Genomic DNA, 7,135 nt, shown 5'->3' with positions numbered 1-7,135 from the left:
TTCAGTTCAATTCAGTCACTCGGTTGTGTCCAACTCTTTGCGACCCCAAGGACTGCAGCATGCCAGGCTCCCATGTCCATAACCAGCTCCCGGAGTTTACTCAAACTCATGTCCATTTAGTTGGTGATGCCATCCAACCATCTTATCCTCTGTCATTGCCTTCTCATCCCGCCTTCAATGTTTCCCATATTCAGAGTCCTTTCCAATGAATCAGTTCTTCACATGAGGTGGCCAAAGTATTGGAGTTTCAGCTTCAGCATTGGTCCTTCCAATGAATATTCAGGACTGATTTCCTTTAGGCTAGACTGATTAGATCTCCTTGCAGTCCAAGGGACTCTCAAGAGTCTTCTGCAACATCACAGTTCCAAAAATTCAATTCTTCAGGGCTCACCTTTCTTTATAGTCCAACTCTCACATCCAAACATGACTACTGGAAAAACCATAGCTTTGACTAGATGGACTTTTGTTGGCAAAGTAATGTCTCTGCTTTTTAATATGCTGTCTAGGTTGGTCATACCTTTTCTTTCAAGGAGCAAGCATCTTTTAATTTCATTGCTGTGGACATCATCTGCAGTGATTTTGGAGCCCAAAAAAATAAAGTCTGACACTGTTTTCACTGTTTCCCCATCTATTTCCCATGAAGTGATGGGACCGGATGCCATGATCTTCGTTTTCTGAATGTTGAGCTTTAAGACAACTTTTCCACTCTCCTCTTTCACTTTCATCAAGAGGCTTTTTGGTTCCTCTTCAGTTTTTGCCATAAGCCTGGTGTCATCTGCATATCCGAGGTTATTGATATTTCTCCCGGCAATCTTGATTCCAGCTTGTACTTCTTCCAGCCCAGCGTTTCTCATGATGGACTCTGCATATAAGTTAAATAAGCAGGGTGACAATATACAGCCTTGATGTACTCCTTTTCCTATTTGGAACCAGTTTGTTGTTCCATGTCCAGTTAGGCAACTCCAAATTCCCATTACCAGCAAGATCCCCAAAGAGAGACTGTAGCCACACCAAGAACTCTCCAGCTTGTTCTTTTAGATTCTATAGGGTCTGAATGTTTTTCTTGATGACTGTGAGACTTTCTTTAACTTAGCTGGAGGTATTTACCTAGAAAAAAATGAGTCTCATTCAAGATGGCTTAAGTACCTCCTTGTTCAGGGGTCAGAAGTTCTATCTCCTGTCTATTTTAGAGTACAACCTCTGCCAAGCTGTGTTGGCTCTTTAGAGCTATCCTGAGAAATATGATACCCAGAAACTAAATTTTGAGGGTGTTCATTAGAATGGCACTCATTTATAGTCCTAAATAGGTATCTGAGATCTCCCAGGGGCTCACAGGTGTATTGAGTGTCCTCTTCTGTTTTCTTCCATGGCTTGACTCTTGAGTAGTGAATCCAAAAGTCATGTCCTAGTACTTTGATTGCTGTGGATAGAAAGTATTACAGGGTAGGGGCCCTTCTATGTGGGCTGGAGTTGTGCCTTTGGGGACCCACCTTTCCAGACTTTAATTAGGACTTGAGTCCCTGAAGCATATATTGGTGACTCGTTAGAAAGTTTTGGGTCCTAATTCATACCCCATAAGCATGTATCCTGTTGGAATTGACCAATGGCCATGATACAAGCCTGAAGGGTCTGAGCTTCTGGATCTAGGAAGAGGTCATTGACATAAACAAAAGATCTCCCACATAGCATCTCATAAGGACTAAGACCAACCTGTTCCTTAGGGATAATATAGGTGTGGAGGAGAGCTATTGCTAAAGCTTCCTTTCATCTCAGGGAGGTCTCCTGGGTTATCTTTTTTATCACTGATTTTAAAATTTAATTGCCTCTTTCTACTTTTTCTGAAGACTGAGGCCTCGAGGTACAATGAAGATAATAAGTAATGCCCAATGCTTTAGAGACCCCTTCGTTGACCTTATAAGTAAATGATGTCCCATTTTCAATTAATAATGACCTGGGCAGACCAAATCTTGGAATGATTTCATGGAGCAGTTTTTTTTTTTTTTTTTTTTTTTTACCACCTCCTCAGCCTTCTCAGTCTGGATAGGAAAGCCTTCAATCAATCCTGTGAATGTAACTATCATGACTAATAGATATTTATACCCTTGATAAACTAGCATCTGGGTGAAGTCTATCTGCCAGTCCTCTCCTGGATAGATACCACATCACTGGTCAGGCTGGGCCAGCTGGGGTCTTCAAGCTCCTTGGGGATTGCTTAATTGACAAATGGGACAAGAGGAGACCACTTATCTTATAGTTGTTTGGAGGCCTGTTCCTCTGAAGCACCTTTCTAGCAATCTTTGGAGAGCCTTTTCCCCTAAATGAGTGGTGGCATATAAGAAGTTAACCAACTTCCATTATAGGTTCCCAGGCAGAACAAGAAATATCTCCTTTTGGAACCACCCCATATGATTGTCTTAAAAGCCCTAACTCTTAGCTTTAAGCATCTCCCTTTCAGTATATAAAGGTGTTTCTGGAAAATTGGTCTGTGGAACTAAGGTGGTAACCCCTAAAAGATCATTGTTCTGTGATGCTGCTCTCTTAGCTGCCTAATCAGCTACTTAGTTCCTTTGTGCCACTTCCATGCTCCCTTTTTGGTGTCGTTTACAGTGGGGAACTGAAACTTTGGTGGGCAGATGTACTGCCTCCAAAAGCCTAAGAATTTGATCACCATATTTGATTGGGGACCCTTGGGTGGTCAACTGGCCACTTTCTTTCCAAATTGCAGCATATGCATGTAGCATTAGAAAGGCATACTTGGAGTCACTGTAAATGGCTACTCTTTCCTTTCCCCAGCTCTAAATCTCGAGTCAGGGCTACGAACTCAGCTAATTGGGCTCAAGTACCTGGTGGCAAAGGTTTAGCCTCTATGGTCTCAAAATTGGAGGCTACTGAATATCCAGATCTTCTTTTTCCCATCCAAGACAAACTGCTTCCATCAGTGTACCATATTTCCCCAGGATTGGTCAGAGGATCTTCTGACAATCCCTCCCAGGTTTTTCTCCAGTGGTTCAAGGTTTCTAGGCAAGAGTGAAAGGGGAGAGAGCCCTCGGGAGTAAGCAGGAGGATGGCTGGGTTAGGAACCATGTAAGGGAATATAATGAGGCCTGGATTTTCCACCAGCACTATTTGATATCTGAGGATTCTTTGATCAGGCATCCATAAATGGCCTCTCCCATTTAAGAGTTGTTTCACTTGGTGGCTGGTAAAAATAGTTAGTTTGCCCCCCAATAGAGAGTTTTAAAGCATCTTCTGTCAGGAGTGCAATAATTGCAAGATTTCAAAGGCATGGAGATATGTTTTCCCAATAAGGGAAGAGCACAGTCAAGGACCACTAGAAACTGGTGGGAAAATATTTGTCCATCTCAGCAAAAAAAGAAGTGCTCAGGTGAATCTTTCAGTAGTTGTTTTTCTTGTAGCACCCAAAATGGTACAGGTTTGGGAGGAGAAGACTTTGGAGTAGGAGGTCAGGACAGAGTAAGTAGCCCCCATGCCAACCAAGAAATTCTCAGACCTACCTGCCACATTCAGTTGCATCCTTGGCTTCAGTCCAGTGATGGTTATCATTACAGGCAGGCTGGCTGAAGCAGGCTGCCTCAGTCTTGTTGAACCATGTTGGAAGGCTTGGAGCTTGACCTGGAGGTTCTTGGGTCCTGAGGGCAGAGTGCCACCCAATGTCCCAGTTGACGGCCTTCATAGCAAGCCAGTTTAGGAGACTTGTCACTGTTTGGACACTCTTTGGCCCAATGTCCCACCTGTCTACAGTTTAGGCATTTGCGTTGTGACTTGTCCTTCAAGGACTCAGGGTTTACCATTGGGCGTCCCTGGAGGGTGGCCAGCATCTAGGCATGCCTTATCTCTTTCTTTTCTCCCTCTCCCTGAGCCTTGACCTCCTTCTCCTGTTATAGAGGGTATTGGTGGTTGTCTGGACCATCTCATCTAAAGAGGCAGCAGGGTCCTGCTGCTGTAGCTGTTGTAAATTTATTCTGATATCTGATGCACATTGGGACAGGAATTTGTCCTTTAAAATCATCTGTCCCTTGTAAGAGTTAAAGTCAAGATTGGTGAACTTTTGGAGGGCCTCTTTTAGCATTTCCAGAAAGACAGTTGGGTTCTATTTGGGCTCCTGAGTTATTGCTGAGACTAGTCACAGTCCCACAAGTTTTCTTCTATTCCTATGGGTGGAATTCCTTAGCCGTGAGTCTTCCTGAAGCTTATCTTACCCAGTATAGTTGCAACCTGAGAGCCAGGCATCCTCGGGTCAGGGTGCAGATCCCCAGGCAGGCTGGGGTGTGACAGCCTCCTGGATATTGAATCCCCGGGCAGGCTGAGGCAGGTCAGCCTCCTGAGAATTGGGTCCCTGGGCAAGTAAAGGTGTGATGATCTCCTGGGACCCCTGGACTGGTGGGTCCCCGAGCAGGTTGAAGTGTGACAACATTTCTAGGACCTGATTCCTAGGCAGGTTAAGGCAGGTCAACCTCCTGGGACTCTAGGACTGGACTTGGACAAAACCCAAGGTCTCAAGAGTGACCAGTGCTAGGTAGGATTAAGGGGTTGTAGTCTTAACTCATTGCCAGTTTGTTCATCACAGATGGGAACAGATATCATGATGTAAAGCAATCCAAGCCTGTGCCCTGAGACTGGGAACCTGGTGAAGCAGCCATAAGCCTTATCCTCTTACTGCTCTGAGGGAATGTAAGTCACTGAGTTCCTCCCCTAATCCTCCATAAGAGCAGCTTAGGGTGTTTCCAATGGTAAACATTTCATTGTCATAGACTTACTTTAGGTAATAACATAAATAATAACAAAGAGTGGGTTATTTGGTACTGATAGAGGCATTAAAGTGAAAGTGAAAGTGAATTCGTGTCCAACCCTTTGCGACACCATGGAGTGGACTGTAGCCTACCAGGCTCCTCCGTCCATGGGATTCTCCAGGCAAGAATACTGGAGCGGGTTGGCATTTTCTTCTCCAGGGGATCATCCCAAACCAGGGATCGAACAAGGTCTCCTGCACTGCAGGCAGACACTTTACCCTCTGAGCCACCAGGGAAGCCCTTAGAGTATTTTAATAATAAGCAGGATGGAGCAATGTTGCCTGCAAAGAGGCCGTCTTGGTTGTAGGATTTGTAAGTGGTTTAAGAACAAATTGGTAAGAGGCAACAGACCAGATGTTCCATAAAAGTGGAGTGGAGATTTGATATGGGGGTATGTTTGTAACTTTAAGAGAAGGGTGGTAAGGGTTTGGGCAAAAATGGCCTTCAGGGCTAACTCCCAGTGTGGCAAACATTATCCCTAGAAGCCCAGTTGCCCTTGAAGGGATGCCAACAGATGGTCTTATAGTAGGTATTGTGTGCCTGTCGCCTGCCCTAGCGGGTTCACTGAGAGATGCTGATATTGCACATGTTGTAGAAAAGATGGAAGATGAAGGCCTGAAGATCTAGAGAGATTGGATATTATATCTAGAGAGACTGGATATTATACAGTATTTCCCTCCCAAGGGCCAGCAATTTTCTGGTTATCCCTCCAGAAGATTGTAGAGGCAACATTGTAGGCCTGGACAGGGCTCAAGAGAAGAGCATGAAACAGGAGGGAAGTGGGCAGGCACAACTTTTGAAAGAATGACATAGTTCAAGGACATAACATAAACCAATTAAAACCAGATGGGTCCAAGATGACAAGTCAAATTCAAGTGAACCTTAATCCCCAATCTGTAAGCTAAATGATACACCCATATGTGGCAGGACAGCTCCAAGGCACTGTCAAAAGATGGAGAAGTGGGTGGTTCCCCAATGGTTGCGATGATCCTCCTACTCATTAGTATGAGAATTACCTACTCACAAAACCTAGCCAGACCACATTCCATGATAAAAGCATTTGCCCTCTACAATCGCCCACACCTTGCAGAGGGTGCTTTTCTCTGGATCTTAAAAAATCCATCTGTTACCTATTGCTGTGTCTCTCACTGAATTTTTGCAATGAGACATCAGAACTTGAGCTTCAGTATGTCCTGAAGCCAAGGATCCTGGGTTTTGGCTGAGCTCAAGTCCCAGCAGAGAGGAGCTGAAGGACGGGAGGAAAACACAGTGAGAAAAATGTGCCAAGAAATCCCCTTCATAGCCTGCCAGAAAATCTGCTAAATACCTGACCTGTGCTCACAGTTTTCATTGGCCTGATCCTTGGCACAAAGAAGATTACGCACAGAAGAACACCCACTGGCTTGGATAACAGCTACTAGGGCTCAGCAGATAGTGCATTTGGAACATACCAAGGAGTAGCCTCTCCAGAGTCCCTCAGTTCCACCCTCTGCTACTCACCTGTTCATGGCTGGGGAGTGGGGAGGTGGGTTCAAGGAAACAAGAAATGAGAGATTGTAAAGGAATTAAGATTTCATTAGGTATATGTCCCTCCAACCATAGCAGTGAGGACCTCCTACCTTAACTGGAGGTCTTCTCGAATCTGAGACTGAGCCACGTGAGCTTTCAGCTGAGATCAGTTTTCACTGTCCCAGTTTCCAGCACGATGGGCTTCTTGTCATTTCCCCTGCACTGGGTTTTCTTCACACTCAGCCACGTGGAAGTTTTTTCAGCCAGGCTAAATCCAGGTCACAGCACCATAGATGTCGGGGTAATGTGTAATTTCCTTGGATCTGTCTTGTCACAACAAAAATTTTAAGAAATGGACATTAAAGCCCTCGGCATGTCTCAGCTCTCAAACAGACAATGTCTCAGCTCTCAGATAGATTGGTGTTACAGCTCTCGGACAGATCAGTGTTACAGCTCTGCAATACAGCTCAGTTTTATTTAGAAAATAAAAGAAAATACATTCTCAAGGTGTGAGGGCATGCCAACCCAAAAGACGTGAAGAAAAGAGAGAGAGAGAGCACACAAGTGAGAGACTACCGGCCCTTTAGCTCCTCTCTTTATACTTTTTTTTTTTTTTTCCTCCCCCTGGGCTTGCCCTATGTAAATTGGGCTAGGCAGGAGTGCTGTTTTTTCTACCTGAGTTCCTCACTCTGGTCCTCAGATCTTCCTTTGCTCTGCTTTCACAGGTTTTTCCCTTCCTCGTCTTTTAGCCACCATTCTGGACTCCTTTATCCTATTCTAACTACCTAACAGTTTGCCTTGGAGATGAATAGAGA

The sequence above is a fragment of the Capricornis sumatraensis genome, chromosome 3 (genome assembly GCF_032405125.1).
Source record: "Capricornis sumatraensis isolate serow.1 chromosome 3, serow.2, whole genome shotgun sequence".
Taxonomy (NCBI): domain Eukaryota; kingdom Metazoa; phylum Chordata; class Mammalia; order Artiodactyla; family Bovidae; genus Capricornis; species Capricornis sumatraensis.
This window is presented reverse-complemented; position numbering follows the sequence as displayed.